The sequence below is a fragment of the Heterodontus francisci genome, chromosome 12 (genome assembly GCF_036365525.1).
Source record: "Heterodontus francisci isolate sHetFra1 chromosome 12, sHetFra1.hap1, whole genome shotgun sequence".
Taxonomy (NCBI): Eukaryota; Metazoa; Chordata; class Chondrichthyes; order Heterodontiformes; family Heterodontidae; genus Heterodontus; species Heterodontus francisci.
This window is the reverse complement of record NC_090382.1, coordinates 29,394,651-29,416,737: the sequence shown is the minus strand read 5'-3', so window position 1 is coordinate 29,416,737 and position 22,087 is coordinate 29,394,651.

The window sequence follows — 22,087 nt, the reverse complement described above, 5'->3', positions numbered from 1 at the left end:
AGGAGTGACCACCGCACACTGTGGAGAGGAAGTCCAGTCTTCACATTGAGGGCACCCACCATCATGTTGTGTGGTAGTACCACAGTGCGAAATGGGATATATTTCAAACATATGTAGCAACTCAAAACTGGGTATCCATGAGATTGCAAATGCACATCAGCAGAATTTTATTCAACCACAATCTGTAACCTCATGGCCCGGCATATCCCCCACTCTACCATTACCATCAAGCCGGGGAACCAACCCAAGTTCAATGTAGAGTGCAGGAGGGCATGCCAGAAGCAGTACCAGGCATACCTAAAAATGAGGTGTCAGCCTGGTGAAGCTACAACACAGGACTACTTACATGCCAAACAGCAGAAGCAGCATGCAATAGACATGGCGAAGCAATTCCACAACCAGTGGATCAGATATAAAGCTCTGCAGTCCCGCCACATGCAGTCGTGAATGGTGGTGGACAATTAAACAACTGACAGGAGGAGGACGCTGCAAAAACATCCCCATCCTCAATGATGGGGGAGCCCAGCACATCAGTGCAAAAGGCAAGGCTGAAGCATTTGCATCCATCATCAGTCAGAAGTGCCGAGTGGATGATCCATCTCGGCCTCCTCCTGAAGTCCCCAGCATCACAGATGCCAGTCTTCAGCCAACCCGATTCAGTCCATATGATATCAGGAAACAGTTGAAGGCACTGAATATTGCAAAGACTATGGCACTGACAACATTCGGCAATAGTACTGAAGACTTGTGCTCCAGAACTAGCCGCGCGCCTAGCCAAGCTGTCCCAGTACAGCTACAACACTGGCATCTATCCGGCAATGTGGAAAATTGCCGGGTATGCCCTGTGTGCAAAATTCGATCTGTCCAATTACTGCCCTATCAAGTGATGGAAGGGGTTGTCGACAATACTATCAAGTGGCACTTGCGTCGCAATATCCTGCTCACTGCCAGGGCCACTCAGCTCCTGATCTCATTACATAAGAACATAAGAAATAGGAGCAGGAGTAGGCCATTCAGCCCCTCAAGCCTGCCCCGCCATTCAATAATATCATGGCTGATCTGTCCCAGTCCTCAACTTCTCTTTCGGGCCTGCTCTGCCTAACCCTTGACTCCCCGAGATTTCAAAAATCTATCTACCTCCTCCTTAAATACATTTAGTGACCTAGCCTCCGCAACACTCTGAGGCAGAGGATTCCAGAGATTCACCACCCTCTGAGAGAAGAAATTCCTTCGCATCTCAGTTTTAAATGTGTGCCCCCTTATTCTGTAATTATGTCCTTTAGTTCAAGATTCCCCCACTAGTGGAAACATCTTCTCAACATCTACCCTGTCAAGCCCCCTTAAAATCTTATATGTTTCTATAAGATCACCTCTCATTCTTCTAAACTCCAATGAATAAAGGCCTAACCTGTTTAGCCGCTCTTGATAAGACAGCCCCTTCATCCTAGGAATTCAGCCTCTTGAACATTTTCTGAACTGCCTCCTTAATTACGGGACCAAAACTGTGCACAGTACTCCAGGTGTGGCCTTACCAACACCCTGTACAGTTGTAACAGGACTTTCCTATTTTTAAACTCTAACCCCCTAGCAATAAAGGCCAAAATTGCTAACCTTTTTTGTTTCATGCACAAGAACAACCAGATCCTTTGTACTGCCTTGGCCCAAACATGGACAAAAGAGCCGAACTGCAGAGGTGAGGTGAGAGTGACTGTCCTTGACATCAAGGCAGCATTTGACCAAGAATGGCATCAAGGAGCCCTAGCAAAACTGGAGTCAATGGGAATCAGGGGGAAAACTTTCTGCTGGTTGGCGTAATAACTATCACATAGGAAGATGGTTGTGGTTGTTGGAAGTCAATCATCTCAGTCCCAGGACATTAGAGTCATAGAGTCATACAGCACAGAAACAGGCCCTTCAGCCCATCATGTCTGTGCCAACCATCAAGCACCTACCTATTCTAATCCCATTTTCCAGCACTTGGCCCATAGCCTTGTATGCTATGGCATTTCAAGTACTCATCTAAATAATTTTTTATTTTTTTATTTAGAGATACAGCACTGAAACAGGCCCTTCGGCCCACCGAGTCTGTGCCGACCAGGAACCACCCATTTATACTAATCCTACATTAATCCCATATTCTCTACCACATCCCCACCATTCTCCTACCACTTACCGACACTAGGGGAAATTTACAATGGCCAATTTACCTATCTTTTGGAGGTGGGAGAAAACCAGAGCACCTGGCGGAAACCCACACAGACACAGGGAGAACTTGCAAACTCCACACAGGCAGTACCCAGAACTGAACCCGGGTCACTGGAGCTGTGAGGCTACGGTGCTAACCACTGCGCCACTGTGCCGCCCATAAATGTTGTGATGGTTCCTACCCCTACCACCTCTTCAGGCAGTGCATTCCAGATTCCAACCACCCTCTGGGTGAAATAATTTTTCCACAAATCCCCTCTAAACCTCCTGCCCCTTACTTTAAATTTATGCCCCATGGTTATTGACCCCTCCGCTAAGGCAAAATGTTTCTTCCTATCTAATCTATCAATGCCCCTCATAATTGTGTATACCTCAATCAGGTCCCCCTCAGCCTTCTCTGCTCTAAGGAAAACAACCCTAGCCTATCCAGTCTCTCTTCATAGCTGAAATGCTCCAGCCCAGGCAACATCCTGATGAATCCTCTCCAGTGTAATCACATCCTTCCTGTAGTGTGGTGCCCAGAACTGTGCACAGTACTCCAACTGTGGCCTAACTAGCGTTTTATACAGCTCCATCATAACTTCCCTGCTCTTATATTCTATGCCTTGGCTAATAAAGGCAAGTATCCCATATGCTTTCCTCACCACCTTATCTACCTGTGCTGTTGCCTTCAGTGATCTATGGACAAGTACACCAAGGTCCCTCTGACCTTCTGTACTTCCTGGGGTCCTACCATCTACACATTACTGCAGGAGTTCCTCAGGGTAGTGTCCTAGCCCCAACCATATTCAGCTGCTTCATCAATGGCCTTCCCTCAATCATAAGGTCAGAAGTGGGGATATTCACTGATGATTGCACAATGTTCAGCACCATTTGCGATTCCTCATATACTGAAGTAGCTTGTGTCCATATGCAGCAAGACCTAGTCAACATCCAGGCTTGGGCTGACAAGTGGCAAGTAACATTCGCGCCACACAAGTGCGAGGCAATGACCATCTCAAAGAAGAGAGAATCTAACCAGCTCCCCTTGACATTCAATGGCATTACCATAGATGAATCCCCCATTACCAACATCCTGGGGCGTCACCATGACCAGAAGCTGAACAGGACCAGCCACATAAATGCTGTGGCTAGAGGAGCAAGTCAGAGGCTGGGAATTCTGCGGTGAGTAACTCACCTCCTGACTCCCCAATGCCTGTCCACCATCTGCAAGGCACAAGTTAGGAGTGTGATGGAATACTCTCCACTTGCCTCGATAAGTGCAGCTCCAACAACACTCAAGAAGCTCGACACCATCCAGGACAAAGCAGCCAGCTTGATTGGCACCCTTTCCACCACCTTCAACATTCACTCCCTCCACCACCGATGCACAGTGGCAGCAGTGTATATCATCTACAACATATGGCCCACGGGCCAGGTACCAGCCTGCTAAAGGTTTCCATCCGGCCCGCGAATGTAAACTCTACCCAGGGCCATTCCTCATCCTCGAGAGAGAGGGTGGATACAGAGAGACAGAGAGAGAGGTGGATACAGAGACAGAGAGAGAGGAACAGAGAGAGAGGGAGAGGAACAGAGAGAGAGGATAGAGAGAGAAAGGGGTTGGACATATAGAGGGAGAGGGGTCAGACAGAGAGAGAGAGGGGAATGGGGGGGGGGGGGACAGAGAGTGAGAGGGGTTGGACAGAGCGAGAGGGGTTGGACAGAGAGAAATTGAGAGGGGGCAGCAGAGAGAGAGAGATAGAGAGGAGGCAGCCAGAGAGAGAGGGGGGCTCGGACAGAGAGAGAGAGGAAGGGGGATCAACAGAGAGAGAGGGGAGACAACAGTGAGATGGGGGAGCAGCAGAGAGAGAGGGGGGACAAGAGCGAGAAAGGGGGGACAAGAGCGAGAAAGGGGGCAGACAGAGAGAGTGAGAGAGAGGGGTGGACAGAGAAAGAGAGAGGAGACACAGAGAAAAAGGAGGGACAGAGAGGAAAAGGGGGGACAGAGAGAGCGAGGACGACACAGAGAGGTGGGGAACAATGTAGAGATGGGGAACACAAGGAGAGAGACATAGAGAGAGCCCAAGATCACTCCTGACAGATGGATATCTATCCGGAATACTGCGCATTGCTACAAGTGAGCGGGCAGACATTGACTACTTGTGCAAGCAAAAAAATGCCAGGTATCACATTAAATCAGTGTCCAACATAGTGATGAGAAAATAAGCCAATAAATTAACCTTCTCATTTAAAGCTTCTTCATAAAAATGCACATTTGCTGTCGTTTTGATTAATAGTAAGATAACTTTTACTACCTTTATCTTTCCGAAATTGTCTCACTGGCCCCCGATGTAAGACAAAAATTGCAATGCGAAAAGGTTGGACAACTCTGATCTAGAAGATGCACTGCAGCAACTCACCAAGGCTCCTTTGACAGCACATTCCAAACCCGTGACCTCTCCCACCAAGAAGGACAAGGGCAGCAGATGTGTGGGAACATCACCTTCTGCAAGTTCCCCTCCAAGCCACACACCATCCTGACTTGGAACTTTATCACCGTTCCTTCACTGCTGCTGGGTCAAAATCCTGGAGCCCCATTCCTAACAGCATTGTTGATGTACCTACGCTCCAAGGACTGCAGTGGTTCAAGAAGGCAGCTCACCACCATCTTCTCAAGAGCAATTAGGGATCGGCAATAAATGCTGGCATAGCCAGTGACGTCCACATCCCCCGAACGAATAAAAAAAAGCAAGAATGAGGACTTCAACAATAACTTATATTTATATAGCATCTTTAACGTAATAAATTATCCCAAGGTGCTTCACAGAAGCAATTTGAAACAAATGACACTAAGCCGCATAAGGAGACATTAGGTCAGATGACCAAAAGCTTGGTCAAAGAGGTATTTTTTAAGGGGTGTCTTAAAGGATGAAAGCGAGGTAGCGAGGCAGAGAGGTGAAAGGAGGACATTCCAGAGCTTAGCACCTCTAAACTGAAGGCATTGCGACCAATGGTGGAGCAATTAAAATCAGGGATGCTCAGAGGGCCAGTATTAAAGAAGCACAGATATCTTGGAGGGTTGTGGGGCTGGAGGAGATTACAGAGATAGGGAGGGGTGAGGGTTTTGAAAACAAGGATGAGGATTTTAAAATCAAGACATTGCTTGACTGGGAGCCAATGTAGGTCAGTGAGCACAGGGGTGATAGGCAAACAGAACTTGGTGCGAGTTAAGACATGGGCAGCAGAGTTTTGGATGACCTCAAGTTTATGGAAGGAGGAATGTACGAGACAAGCCAGGACTGTGTTAGAATAGTCAAGTCTTGAGGTAACGAAGGCATGGTAGCAAATTATTGGCCAATTTAAAATAAGGATGCTTTCTGAGCAGGGGAGATCGTTCGATGCATTGGACAATGTGTATGAGAGCTTGCACCACATATTGGTTTGCGTAGATGTTTCCATAATGTGCATGTGAATTTCTGATGCATAGCATCAAAACCTTGTCATTCACCATGGAGTATGTTGTGACTCTAGGGCCATTTGCAACTCTATTCCTACTCCTCATGTGTCGAACCCAGGGTTTCTCACATAACTCTTTCACAGCTTTGGTCTGATGTGAAACATTATTAACTTTTTGTCCTGCTGCACAATCTCTTTAATTCTTATTTTCATGTAGTTCTCCACTCAAACAATACACAAAACCCATAGCTAGCAAATCACTGTCTATGGTTGACCTGCTTCCTTTTGGCAGGATTCTACTTGAACTAGGCTGTTTAAGAGGAACGCAGTCATTGATTCCTGACCTTTTAAACCATTAGAAGCACTTGCTTGCAAGTGAGAAATCTTGCCCAAGGAAAATGGTATGTTTCAGTAATCCTGTCAGTTCTAACCTTTATCTTAGGCAGAATCCATGGTCATCTTTTCCATCTTTTTTTGTATAGTTTCGAGATCCTACTCATTGAAATTGGCTTCTATGTGACTTTCTTTGTTGATTAGAATTCTGCCCAAATTGGTAATCTCCCTCTCTGGTATAATTTTTGTTTCTCCAATACGAGTTCCCGGACTGCCACAACGCTGGATTGGCTGGTCCCATTTCCTATTGAATTTAATTCTCTACCTCCCATTTCAAGGGAAAACCGTGTACTAATCTTCCTCACTTTTACCCAAAATTCAAATTTTTCTTTTCTTGTACCTCTTACTTATGATAATACTGATTATCAAAGAATTTCAACTTCTGAAATTTTGCATTCAATCTTTGATCCCTGTCTTTCCATGTGACTTATAAGTATACTTTTAATTCTAATTGGCAAGGAAAGAAAATATAGGTCCTTAAATTGCCTTTGCTCAACATTGGCATAGCCTTCTTCCCAAAAATACACATGTTTGAGTTTATTAAAATAATCCCTGGAATGTTCACCAAGTGTACTTGACATTGTATAAGCTGCATATTACTCTAGCACTATTGTGGCTTGTACCAAATTTTTTTCTTAATATTGTGGAACTGGCTTCTATCGTGCCTCTAACAGTAACTGATCAAACCACTCTCCACATCATAATTTTAGAACCAGGCATAACATTTCAACAGTTTGTCTCTCAAATTTATTTCAAGAATGCTCAGAGCCCTTTTGACTCTACTTATGTGTTCTTCAATGGTATATTATGTGAGTATTGTTTTTCTAATAAGTACTCCAGGTAATGATTTTCTTTGCCTTAGACATGATCTATTGTCTTTTAAAAGTCAGAAAATGCCTGAAGGTTGTATAAAAAAATTCCCAATTCTAATTGCAACTTAATTGCAAGGCGAATTTTAGCCTGGAGGAGTGCCTGGGTTTGGGTGCAGTTGTGAGGGGGTTTGTGGGGGGTAAAATCAGCAAAAATGTCACCATGTCAGGAGGCCGGATCCAACCAACTGACATCCTCTTGTAACCGGAACGTACTGGGCTGCTTGTGTACCACACCCTCAGGAGAGGCAGGTTGCCTATTAACATAAGCTAATCGCACAGTTGGAGCGATATTTCAACTGACTTCTAAACTTAACAGCGTATCCACACATTTCCCGGCTTCCTGAAACTCGCCAGTAAAAGCAAGGCAAGAACACAGTGATAACTGAGGGGCCTGACTCAATCTCTTGGAAATACTGTAATAAATACTCAGTACATACAGCAGCTTTTTTAACTGCCAGTGGGACAGACAGGGTTTGTTCACAGTACTTTTGCCGAGAGTTTACTTTCCGCACTTCGAAGGTTTTCTCAATTACGTCAGGATGGGTGGTGCTTTAGCCGCCCTAGATTTGATCTCGGACAACAGCAACATGAACACCAGCACCAGTCTGCTGTTTAGAGAAATGGAGCTGGACAGAAGAGAGGACAGCAGCAAGGACTGCAGCAGAGAGGCACTACCCATGACACAAGGCGTTGGTTTTTGTTTTCGGGTCAGGACCCCAACGCCGGGATCACATCTGGGTCCCGATGACGCACTGTGTCAGAAATAGTAACCTGACATGATTTTCAAAGCTATAGCCAATTAATGGCCAGAGGATAGCTCGCCATAGTGGTTGGCGGCCAGGCTCAGGAAGCTGGAGGGCCAATAGGAGGCCGTGCAGCACTGAAGGAGCTACAGGTAAGGGAGAGATAGGGTGCCTCAAGATGGAAGTTCCCCACCAACACTTGTTATAAACTTTTAAAAAAGAAATGGTCATAGCTGCCGGACTCCCATTGTAGAGGGGGAATACCCACTATGCACACAACTGTTCTCATGCATTAGCAGTTTGTTATTCTCGTCAATCTCAGCACATGCAGTGCACGTAGTCTTTAAATCATGCCAGTCTCTTAATGGTACACATGTGCGCTGTCATTGGCTTTTCATCTAGATGATTTTCCTACTCTGGGGAGTGTCGTTCCCATGTCACTTCTTGTTGCCACGGTAACTATTGTTGTTTCATTTCCGTTGTTGGGGTGCAGTGGACCTCTGGGATTGATGGTTGATCTGTGGTCTGTGCAGATGGGGAGTTCACATCTTCCTGCCATGATGGACCAGCTTCTCCAGTTGTGTGTATGTGCCTGCGGTTACGATGGCATATCTGATTGTTCACTTCCACAGTGTACAACCGAGGTGACAACTGCTCTACGCAGGTCCCAAGTTGCCACTTGGGCTGACTCTTACTGTGAGCGTTGAAGGTTTGCACCCTGACTGGCTCTCCAGTGCTCAATTCCAGCAATGGTTTGGAAGTTTTGCCGTTTCACCTTGATTTTGTCACTCATGCCTGTTACAACTTCAAACTACAGTAGTTTTTTTGTTATTGGAAGAGTAGTTTGGGTGTGGCGTGACATTAGTCTTTGTATTGGACTATTTTCCGTGCCTTCAGTAGGTCTGTTTCTCTGCTCAAGGATTGCCTTGTATACATCTGTGCCACTTTTGCTTGATTTCTTTATGATTCCTTTGGCAATTTTCACTGCCGCATTTGACTGGGGATAGTGTGGAGATGAAGTATGGTGTTGAATTTCCTAATCCTTTATGAAGCAGCTGAATTCTGCACTCGTGAACTGAGGGCCATTGTTGCTCATGTCAGGCAAACCCCCGCACCTGCCAAGACTGAGGCACACATTATTTCATCACATGAACATTAAAATTGCCCGCCCCTGACTGGAAAGACATTTGAATAGTAACAGACAATGTTGGAACAATAGGGACCCAGTCATTGCTTTTCCAATACACAGAAGAAGTGGTCAGACCAGTTTTTGTCACATGACTGACTAACTGTTGGAGGTTTTGAATTTGAACTTCCAACAGAAGATTTGAACTGAGAAAGCCATGTGCTCCCGGTTTGAACAGAGCCTCCAGTCCTGCCTGCCTCCATCTCTTTCCCACGGAACTGAATCTTCTGAAAAACGAGTGAACCTCAAAGAGAGAAAAGTCTCCTACGTGAACAAGGTTTAAGAAGAACACTGGGCCCCAACGAACAGCAAGACTACCTACAATCAAGTGAGCTCAAAGCACAGTAAATAAGAAACTCATCTGATATTGCCTCAAACCCCTCTCTACTATATTTTCCTCTCCTCTTTTCTGTCCCTATTTGCATGTCCGTATCACATGTACATGCAAGCGTGGGTGCATCGTATATCTGTAGGTGTGAACTGTATTAGAGTTTAAGTTTAAGTTTTAATAAAATTTAATCTTCTTTAAACCTCAGAAAACCTGTGTGAATTGGTTTCTTTGTCATATAATTGGACAACTGTGAACGAGGATTCACAAAGGGGGAGCTCAAAATACAATGTGTTTAAAATTAAAGCCTGTTACAATAAGACCAGATGAAGATAGTAACAGACCCCTAGACACCTTTTGTGCCTGGTCGTAACACTCATCACAATGTCTAGAATGCCAAAACGACCGAAGTGTGCTTTCAGGCATTATGCAATCTCACTGGTCATCCTTGAGGTCAGCTGGTCTATCTCCAATAGTAAGAATAGCAGTCTACGGTGACAAGATAATCAGTTCCTGTGAGAGTGAAGAGGTCTACTCCCAGCTTCATCCATGGTCTGTCTGGGATGTCATGTGTCATCAGCGGCTCTTTACTTGGTACTCGTTACATGCACTACACTGGCTGATGTGGTCCTTGATTGCGAAAGGCATTGTGTCTCAATGCACGGAGTATTTGCAATAAGGTAGGCGAATTAACTGTGCAAATAGATGTAAATGGATATGATATAGTTGCAATTACAGAGACATGGCTGGAGGGTGACCAAGGATGGGAACTGAACATCCAGGGGTATTCAATATTTAGAAAGGACAGGAAAAAAAGGAAAGGAGGTGGAATAGCATTGTTAGTAAAAGAGGAAATCAATACAATAGTGAGGAAGGATATTAGCTCAGAGAATCCTGATGTGCAATCTGTATGAGTGGAGCTAAGAAACAACAAGGGGTAGAAAACATTGGTGGGGGTTGTATATAGACCCCCAAACAGCAGTGGTAATGTAGAGGATAGCATTAACAAGAAATTAGAGATGCATGCAATAGGGGTGCAACTGTAATTATGGATGAATTTAATCTACATATAGATTGGGCAAACCAAATTAGCAATAATATTGGAGGAGCATCAATTCCTGGAGTGCATATGTGATGGTTTTTTGAACCAATATGTTGAGGAACCAACTAGAGAACAGGCCATCCTAGACTGGGTATTGTGTAACGAGAAAGGATTAGTTAACATCTTGTTCTGCGGGTTCCCTTGGGGAAGAGCGACCATAACATGATAGAATTCTTCATCAAGACAGAGAGTGAGAGAGATGATTCCGAGACTAAGGTCCTGAATCTAAATAAAGGAAACTTTGAAGGTATGAGGTGCGAGTTGGCTATGATAGATTGGGGAACACTACCTAAAGGTTGACAGTGAATAGGCAATGGCTAGCATTTAAAGAGCGCATGGATGAATTACAACAATTGTTCATTCCTGTCCAGTGCAAAAATAAAACAGGAAGATTGGCTCAACCGTGGCTTACAAAAGAAATTAGGGATAGTATTAGATCCAAGGAGGAGAAATATAAAATGGCCAGAACAAGCAGCAAACCTGAGGATTGGGAGCAGTTTAGAATTCAGCAAAGGAGGACAACGGAATGATTAAGAAGGGGAAAATCGACTATGAGTGTAAGCTTGCAGAGAACATAAAAACTGACTGTAAATGCTTCTACAGATATGTGAAGAAAAAAAAATTAGTGAAGACAAATGTGGATCCCTTACAGTCAGAAACAGGGAATTTATAATGGGGAACAAAGAAATGGCAGACCAATTAAATATATACTTTGGTTCTGGCTTCACAAAGGAGGACACAAATTACCTCCCAGAAATGTTGGGGAACATAGGGTCTAGTGAGAAGGAGGAACTGTATGAAATCAGTATTAGTAGGGAAATAGTGTGAGGGAAATTGATGGGATTGAAGGCCAATAAATCCCCAGGGCCTGATAATCTACATCCCAGAGTACTTAAGGAAGTGGCCCTCGAAATTGTTGATGCATTGATGGTCATTTTTCAAAATTCTATAGACTCTGGAACAGTTGCAATAGATTGGAGGGTAGCGAATGTAAGCCCACTATTTAAAAAAGGAGGCAAAGAGAAAACAGGGAATTATAGACCGGTTAGCCTGACATCAGTAGTGGGGAAAATGCTAGAGTCCATTATAAAAGATGTAATAGCAGAGCACTTGGAAAACAATGACATTATTGGACAGAGTCAACATGGATTTACGAAAGGGAAATTGTGTGACAAACCTACCGGAATTTTTTGAGGATGTAACTACTATAAGAGATAAGGGAGAACCAGTGGATGTGGCGTATTTGGACTTTCAGAAGGCTTTCGATAAGGTCCCACATAAGAGATTAGCATGCAAAATTAAAGCACATGGGATTGGGGGTAAGGTACTGACATGTTTGGAGAACTGGTTGGCAGACACGAAACAAAGAATAGGAATAAACGGGTCTTTTTCTGAGTGGCAGGCATTGACTAGTGGGGTACTGTAGGGATCAGTGCTAGGACCCCAGCTATTCACAATATATATTGATGATATAGATGAGGGAATTAAATGTCATATATCTAAGTTTGCAGATGACACAAAACTGGGTGGGAGTGTGAGCTGTGAGGAGCATACAGAGAAGTTCCAGTGAGATTTGGACAGGTTGAGTGAGTGGGCAAATGCAAGGCAGATGCGGTATAATATGGATAAATGTGAGGTTATCCACTTTGGTGGCAAAAACAGAAAGACAGATTATCACAGAATCACAGAATAGTACAGTGCAGAAGAGGCCCTTCAGCCCATCGAGTCTCCACCGATGCATTAAAGACACCTGACCTGTCTACCTAATCCCATTTGCCAGCACTTGGCCCATAGCCTTGAATGTTATGACGTGCCAAGTGCTCATCCAGGTTCTTTTTAAAAGGATGTGAGGCAACCCACCTCTACTACACTCCCAGGCAGTGCATTCCAGACAGTCACCACCCTCTGGGTAAAAAAGTTCTTCCTCAAATCCCCCTTAAACCTCCTGCCCCTCACCTTAAACTTGTGTCCCCTCGTAACTGACCCTTCAACTAAAGGGAACAGCTGCTCCCTATCCACCCTGTCCATGCCCCTCAATCAGGTCACCCCTCAGTCTCTGCTCTAGCGAAAACAACCCAAGCCTATCCAGCCTTTCTTCATAGTTTAAATGTTCCATCCCAGGCAACATCCTGGTGAATCACCTCTGCACCGCCTCCAGTGCAATCACATCCTTCCGATAATATGGCGACCAGAATTGCACACAGTACTCCAGCTGTGGCCTTACCAAAGTTCTGTACAACTCCAACATGACCTCCCTGCTTTTGTAATCTATGCCTCGATTGATAAAGGCAAGTGTCCCATATGCTTTTTTCACCACCCTATTAACTGCCCTTCTGCCTTCAGAGATCTATGGACAAACACACCAAGGTCCCTTTGTTCCTCGGAACTTCCCAGTGTCAGGCCATTCAGTGAATACTTCCGTGTCACATTACTCCTTCCAAAGTGCATCACCTCACACTTTTCAGCGTTAAATTCCATCTGCCACTTTTCTGCCCATTTGACCATCCCGTCTATATCTTCCTGTAACCCAAGACACTCAACCTCACTGTTAACCACTCGGCCAATCTTTGTGTATTCCGCGAACTTACTGATCCTACACCCCACATAGTCATCTATGTCGTTTATATAAATGACAAACAATAGGGAACCCAGCACAGATCCCTGTGGTACGCCACTGGACACTGGCTTCCAGTCACTAAAACAGCCGTCTGTCATCACTTTGTCTCCTACAGCTAAGCCAATTTTGAATCCACTTTCTCAAATTACCTTGTATCCCATGTGCATTTGCTTTCTTGATAAGTCTCCCATGTGGGACCTTGTCAAAGGCTTTGCTGAAATCTATGTAAACTACATCAAATGCGCTACCCTCATCTACACAGCTGGTCACATGTTCAAAAAATTCAATCAAATTTGTTAGGCATGACCTCCTTCTGACAAAGCCATGCTGACGTTTCCTAATCAAATTTTGCCTCTCCAAGTGGAGATAGATTCTCTCCTTCAGAATTTTCTCCAATAGTTTCCCTACCACTGACGTGAGACTCACTGGTCTGTAGTTCCCTGGCTTATCTCTAAAACCATTCTTAAATAGTGGGACCACATTAGCCATTCTCCAGTCCTCCGGCACCTCCCCCGTGGCCAGAGAGGAATTAAGAATTTGGGTCAGAGCCCCTGCAAACTCCACCTTCACCTCCCACAGCATCCTGGGACACAAATTGTCCGGAGCTGGAGATTTGTCCACTTTTAAGTCTGCCAAAACCTCCAATACCTTGTCACTCCCTATGACAATTTGCTCAAGAACCACAGTCTGAGTTCCATATCTACATCCTCATTCTCTTGGGTGAAGACAGATGTGAAGTATTCATTCAACACCCTACCAATGTCCTCTGGCTCCACCCACAGATTTCCCCCATGGTCCCGAATGGGTCCTACTCTTTCCCTGGTTATCCTCTTCCCATTGATATACTTATAGAATATTTTGGGATTTTCCTTACTTTTACCAGCCAGCACTTTCTCATATCCCCTCTTTGCTCTCCTAATTGCTTTCTTAAGCTCCATCCTACACTTTCTATACTCCATTAATGCTTCCGTTGATTTGCTCTCCTGGTATTTGCGAAAAGCCTCTTTTCCTACTCATCGTACCCTGAATGTGTCTGGTCATCCATGGTTCTCTGGGCTTGTTGCTCCTACCTATTACCCTAGAGGGAACATGTTGAGCCTGTACCCTCCCCATTTCCTTTTTGAATGCCCCCCACTGCTCCTCTGTAGATTTCCCAAGTAACTCTTTCCAGTCTACCTTGGCCAGATCCTGCCTTATTTTACTAAAATTCACTCTCCCCCAATCCAAAACCTTTTTTTTGCAACTTGTCTATTTCTTTCTCCATAACAAGCTTAAATTGTACCATGTTGTGGTCGCTATCACCAAAATGATCCCCCATCAACACATCAACCACCTGTCCGGCTTCATTCCCCAGAATTAGGTCCAGCACTGCACCCTCCCTTTTTGGATTCTCTACATATTGAGCTAAAAAGTTCTCCTGTATACATTTTAAGAACTCCACCCCATCGATGACTATCCCAATTAATGTTGGGAAAGTTGAAATCAACTCATAATTACCCTATTATTATTTTTACACACCTCTGCGAATTGCACACATATTTGCTCCTCAATTTCCCACTGACTCTCTGGGGTCTATAATAAACACCTAGCAATGTGGCTGGCCCTTTTCTATTCCTAAACTCTACCCATAAAGCTTCATTTGATGCCCCCTCCAAGATGTCATCTCTCCTTACTGCAGTAACTGACTCCTTAACTAATATTGCAATGCCCCCTTTTTTACCCCCTCCTCTGTCGCGCCTGAGGATTCTATATCTCGGGATATTGAACTGCCAATCCTGCCCCTCCCTCAACCATGTCTCTATGATGGCTACTATATCACAATTCCACGTGTCAATTCTTGCCCTTAACTCATCCGTTTTACCTGTAATACTCCTGGCATTAAAGCAGAGGCCATCCATCCTGGTCTTACTCCCTTGAAACTTACTTCCGCTGTATTCCCTCTGACATGTTTGCTTTCCTGTGTTTAGCTGTATCCCTATTCTGCTAGGAGTCTGCGTCCCCTCTCCCTGCCAAATTAGTTTAAACTCCTCCCAACAGCACTAGCAAACCTGCCAGCCAGGATGTTAGTCCCCCTTTGGTTCAGATGTAGACCGTTCCGCTTGTACAGGTCCCACCTTCACCAGAAACGGTCCCAGTGGTCCAGGAATCTAAAACCCTCCCTCCTGCACCAACTCTTAAGCCACGCATTCATCTGTGCTATTCTCCTATTTCTATACTCGCTGGCACGTGGCACTGGGAGTAATCCAGAGATTACAACCCGAGAGGTCCTGCTTTTTAGTCTACTGCCTAACTCCCTGAATTCTTGATGCAAGACCTCATCCCTCTTTCTACCTATGTCATTGGTACCAACATGTACCATGACCTCTGCCTTATCACCCTCCCCATTCAGGATCCCCTGCAGCCGTTCAGTGGCATCCCAGACCCTGGCACCAGGGAGGCAACACACCATCCTGGAGTCACGTTGGACGGCCACAGTAGCGCCTATTTGTTCCCCTGACTATAGAATCCCCTATTACAATTGCTCTTCCTCTTTCCCCCTTCCTGTTTCAGATTATCTGAACGGCGATAGGTTGGGAAAGGGGGAGGTTCAGCGAGACCTGGGTGTCCTTGTGCACCAGTTGCGGAAAGTAAGCATGCAGGTTCAGCAGCTAGTTAAGCAGGCAAATTGTATGTTGGCCTTCATAGCGAGAGGATTCGAGTACAGGAGCAAGGATGTCTTGCTGCAATTATACAAGGCCTTGCTGAGACCCATCACCGACTTCAGACTGATCAGCCTATAATTATTTGGCCGCTCCCTCACAGACTTTTTAAACAATGATGCAATGTTCGCAGACCTCCAATTGTCTGGTACCTCTCCTGTATGTAGTGAGGATTTGAAGATGATCCTCAGCGCACCCGTTATTTCCTCCCTGGTTTCCTTTAACAACCTGGGATGCAATCCGTCTGGCCTTGGCGATTTATCCACTTTCAAGGATATCAGACCTTCTAGTATTTCCTCTCTCATGCTTATTGTATCTAATATTTCACACTCCTCCTCTTTAACTATAATGTCTACATAAACCCTCTTTTGTGAAGGAAGAGACAAAAAACTCATTAAGAACCCTGCCCACATCTTCTGCATCCACATATAAGTTCCCTTGTGCATCTCTGATAGGCCCTACCTTTCCTTAGTTATCATCTCGCTCTTAATGTACCAATAAAACAGCTTTGGTTTTTCCTTTATTTTACCTGCCAATAATTTTTCATGTCCTCGCTTTGCTTTTCTAATTTCCTTTTTTATTTGACCCCTGCACTTTCTATACTCCTCTGGGCTTTCTAAAGTATTAAGATTTTTGTGGTCATCATAAGCTTTCTTTTTCTGCTTTAACTTATCCTGTAAGCTTCTAGATAACCAGGGGACCCTAGATTTGGCAGTAACACCCTTTATCTTTGTGGGGACATGCCTATACTGTGCCTGTAGTATCTTGCTTTTGAATGTCTCCCACTGGTTTGCCACTGATTTGCCTTCAAGTAGCTGTATCCAGTCCACTTTCGCCAGGTCACCTCTCAGTTTCTTAAAATTTGCCTTCCCCCAATTTAGAACTTTTACTCCTGTTTTATATTTGTCCCTTTCCATGATTATGCTAAAACATACTGTATTATGGTCACTATCTCCAAAATGGAGAGGTCTTCTCACTCCAGGAGCAAACAGTCTTTCTCTGTTCAAACTCTTTGTAAAATTCAGAAAAACCCAGCTTGCCAAGCAGGTTAGTCATGTGACTAACTGGTCTGACCATGACTATTTGTGGATTCTCTTGTCTTAGCCAACCCTGGAATGTTTCTTCTTACACAATACCTGGTCCTCAAAGTCCATTGTGGGTTAAATTGGAGCAGGAAATAGCCCCAATGTCCCTCCAAGCACTGTCTGTTAGTATGCAAAAATGTTTTTCCAGCCAAGTGTCTGATGACGTTTTTAACAAATCCTTTCTTCACTCCAGTAACAGCTTAAAATCAATGTTCATATGACAAAATTAATATGCCTCATTCTTGGCAGGTGGGGGCCAGGTTCTTTCACTGCCACCATGCTGCTAATCCATTCTATAGGAGTTGTTACTTTCTTAATTACTTCCTTCTTTTCCAGCTCTTCTATCTTGTCTTTCAGGCTGGCCTTGAGGGCAGCTGGAACTTTCCTCGGCAGATGCTGAATTGGTCTTACTCTCTCATCTACTTCAAGATGATATTCTCCAGGAAGACATCCTAAACCTGTAAATATATTGTTGTACTCCTCTTGAATCTGTTCTATTGTCAATGGTTTGGTGTGCTGTGACACATTGGCAAATCTCTTTTTGCATGTTGAGGGTTACCAGTCCAAGCTTTAGACTTGCTTCGGCTGAGATGAGAGGCTTTTGCTTGCCGTCTATGATCTGGAACTCCAGATCTTTGTTCTTGCCATTGCATTTGGCTCTCAGAGAAGTTTGTCCTCTCGGCACGAGTATGGTGCCATCATATAGCCAGAACCTTGCTTTCGAGGGCTTCATTTTTGGATTGCCATGTTAAGCCACCTCACACAGGTCTATTGTATGATGCACCAGGGTTTAGTTTAGTTTAGAGATACAGCACTGAAACAGGCCCTTCGGCCCACCGAGTCTGTGCCGACCATCAACCACCCATTTATACTAATCCTACACTAAGCCCATATTCCTACCACATCCCCACCTGTCCCTATATATTTCCCTACCACCTACTCGGGGCAATTTATAATGGCCAATTAACCTATCAACCTGCAAGTCTTTGGCATGTGGGAGGAAACCGGAGCACCCGGAGGAAACCCACGCAGACACAGGGAGAACTTGCAAACTCCGCACAGGCAGTACCCAGAATCGAACCCGGGTCCCTGGAGCTGTGAAGCTGCAGTGCTAACCACTGCGCCACTGTGCCACCCCAATGTGTGACACTTTATGGTGACTTGATAGTCTCCTTCTGCAGTCATCATTCCAACTGTCACAAACCATTTATCAACTATCAACCTAAATGAACCGACCTGTTGTATGGCGTATATTGATTTGTCAGAATCCTCGACTGATATCCCACCAGTGGCCATTTGTACCTGCTTGTTGTGCTTCCTTCTATCCAAACACTTGTGTGCAAAATCATTCGGCTTCTTGCAGGGAGAACACTGTTTTCCCCACGCAGGACATGCCTTCTTTTCCTGTGCATGATGTCCTCCACAGTATTTGCATCCTGTCCTTTGTCTGTGATCTTTCTGCCCTTTCGGCCTGGAATGTCTATCAGCATAATTTCTGTCATGAATATGCTCTAGCTGCTAATTTACAACCTCAACACTTCTGCACATGTCAATTGCTTTCCTGAGAGTAAGTTTGTCCTCTCAGTAGATGTGCACTCACTCACAATCTTGTCTTTTAATAGATCATCTTTTAGTTGCACAAATTCACAGGATTCTGCAAGCTGTGTTAATGCAGTCACATATTGATCAATGGATTCTTTTTCACCTTGGGTCCTAATATTGAAAACAGACCGTTCATAAGTTACATTCACTTGGGGTTCAAGGCTTTCAAAATTTCTGATGTCTATTTTTTATGTTCTTGAGAGATTTAGGGTGGAATATACTTTGTAACAGTCTCTCAACAGTGATAAACATGTAGCTACTCTGGTTTGTTAACTAAATCTGTCGCAATTTTGTGATTTTGCCATTGCAAGTGGAAAATTGCTAGTTCTGCCTTCATATCATTTCACTTTGACAGGAGCCAGGAGAGAAAAATGTATAGCTATTGTGTCTTACCCAGTGCTTTCAGTTGTGGCCTGTTACTTCATTCCTTTTCTGTGGTTTCCTGTGGCTTTTAGCAGCTCTCGGCAGCTCTAAAAATTCCTGTGTTCTTTCAGTAGTTTTCTATTCAGCTCTTCAACACTTAATCTCCGTTCCACTCTGACACTATGTTACAACCTCACAGGACAGTCTTGCTTTTACTGTGTCTTTATTGAACTGAATCTGTGATGGCTGCCTGCAGTGAGTGTCTCATAGTAGAGGTCACATGATTACAGCAAGCCAGGAGTCACATTAGTATAGTTTTGCATTTCTATCCCAAAAATTGCCTAGCCCTAATTGCCCTTGAGAAGGTGATGGTGAGCCACCTTCTTGAACCAATGTAGTCCATGTTATACATGTATAGCCCATATATGCAGTCTGGTATAATACAAACAGTGACCAAACAACATGTCCCAGGTCCTCAAGACATGGATGAGTGACCTTCCCATTCCTCCAGCCCCTCAACCTTGCCTTAGGCCTGTTTGACCTAGCATCCTTATTCAGCAGAAATGAAAGCTGTTTTAACTTATGGTGTGCTGATCCCACAAACAACGAGGTGCATGGGCAATGGGAATCCACATTCCCACACTCCCCGCTTCCTCTCTTTGTTCTTTCCACCAGGAGTAATCTGGGTAACATTTGTACAGTCATTTTTGCCTGCTCAACAGCATTGTCCAGTTGTAGTTCTTATTTTCAAACACATCAGTAATAAATCAATATTACCAATAAAATTAGCTGAAACAGTACCAGGATAAGAATTAGGTGTGTCATCATGTTCACCACACCAGTAGTTGTTATGCTCCATCTGAACAATGACTCCCACCAGCTCACATGTCCAATCTGATCCAACGTTGTGCAAATGTTCTCAATTTCAGCCATGTGTTGGTTAATTTGCACAACAATCACTTGATTCAAACACTGAAGCTGTTGAAAGCTTGCACTCCATTTCTTCATTGCCTTCTTTCAAATAGCAAGATGATTAGGATCTATAAACTCAGATTCTCAGGACCCCACTTTAAAGTCCATTGGTCTATGTTCATTTTATGTTGAAATAACTGCAAGCTATCACACTATACAATTAGAAGAGATTGATTAGAATAATAAGATCCAATTTGTAGATGTATATATATATAAATCTTTTCATACCTGTGACAAGGACATAAATTGTGTACATGCAATCTCCCAAACCCCAGATTCACAATTACAGATTAATTTAACATCCACATTTCAACAATGCATATGCGCAATTATTCCATACAGGATGTTAAATTACCATTACCCTGATGGATATTATCACACACATACTTGCTGTCAAACCTTCGGTAAAATCACAAATCATTTCCAAATCAGACTAAGTAGCTTTGTTGTATTGGGCTCTCAGTGGCACTCATCATAACACTGTCACTCAAATATCCAAAATTTACAAAGGGAAATGCAACTTGCTGGGTGCCATTGTGTGCGTACAGAGTCACAAGCACACAACAATCAAACTGACAATCTCCCAAATGAGCGTCAACTCATTCAGGACCAAAGAGTCACAGGGCTGTTTGGGCCAGGCCCAGTAGCCAATTCTAGTTGAATAGAGATTGAACAATATCCCTCATCAAGTCATTCAAATTCAGTTTTGGCAAAGATTGGCCCAAGCTGCCTCACTTAGCCTCTAAAATTCCGAATGCCATCAGTACGGAATGGGTATCCTGATTGAAATTAATTGAGGCATTGATTAAGATCTTCCAGTCCTCAGTCATTACAATCTCATACCTTTGTTTCAGCCTCGGTCATTGCCAGTAATTTATTTCTAAAAACTTCAATACCCATTCAATGTAGAATCATGCAGGCCCCCACCTCACAGAATAATACAGTGCAGAAGTGGCCCTTCGGCCCATCGAGTCTGCACTGATGCATTTAGGACACCTGACCTGTCTACCTAATCCCATTTGCCAAAACTTGGCCCATAGCCTTGAATGTTATGACGTGCCAAGTGCTCATCCAGATACGTTTTAAAGGATGTGAGGCAACCTGCCTCTACCACCCTCCCAGAAAGGGCATTCCAGACCGTCACCACCCTCTGGGTAAAAAGGTTCTTCCTCAAATCCCCCTTAAACCTCCTGCCCCTCCCCTTAAACTTGTGAACCTTCGTAACTGACCCTTCAACTAAGGGGAACAGCTGCTCCCTATCCACCCTGTCCAAGCCCCTCATAATCTTGTACACCTCGATCAGGTCACCCCTCAGTCTTCTCTGCTCTAGCGAAAACAACCCAAGCCTATCCAACCTCTCTTCATAGCTTAAATGTTCCATCCCAGGCAACATCCTGGTGAATCGCCTCTGCACCACCTCCAATGCAATCACATCCTTCCTATAATGTGGTGACCAGAATTGCACACAGTACTCCAGCTGTGCCCTTACCAAAATTCTGTACAACTCCAACATGACCTCCCTGCTTTTGTAATCTATGCCTCGATTGATAAAGGCAAGTGTCCCATATGCCTTTTTCACCACCCTATTAACTGCCCTTCTGCCTTCAGAGATCTATGGACAAACACACCAAGGTCCCTTTGTTCCTCGGAACTTCCCAGTGTCAGGCCATTCATTGAATACTTCCGTGTCACATTACTCCTTCCAAAATGCATCACCTCACACTTTTCAGCATTAAATTCCATCTGCCACTTTTCTGCCCATTTGACCATCCCATCTATATCTTCCTGTAACCCTAAGACACTCAACCTCACTGTTAACCACTTGGCCAATCTTTGTGTCATCAGCGAACTTACTGATCCTACCCCCCATATAGTCATCTATGTCATTTATATAAATGACGAACAATAGAGGACCCAGCACAGATCCCTGTGGTACGCCACTGGACACTGGCTTCCAGTCACTAAAACAGCCGTCTGTCATCACTCTCTGTCTCCTACAGCTAAGCCAGTTGTGGATCCACCTTATCAAGTTACCCTGTGTCCATTTGCATTTGCTTTCTTGATAGGTCTCCCATGTGGGACCTTGTCAAAGGCTTTGCTGAAATCCATGTAAACTACATCAACTGCACTACCCTCATCTACACACCTGGTAACATGCTCAAAACATTCAATCAAATTTGGTAGGCATGACCTCCCTCTGACAAAGCCATGCTGACTATTCCTAATCAAATGTTGCCTCCCCACGTGGAGATAGATTCTCTCCTTCAGAATTTTCTCCAATAGTTTCCCTACCACTGACGTGAGACTCACTGGTCTGTAGTTCCCTGGCTTATCTCTAAAACCTTTCTTAAATAGTGGGAACACATTAGCCATTCTCCAGTCCTCTGGCACCTCCCCCGTGGTGAGAGAGGAATTAAAAATTAGGGTCAGAGCCCCTGCAATCTCTATCCTCGCCTCCCACAGCATCCTGGGACACAATTTGTCC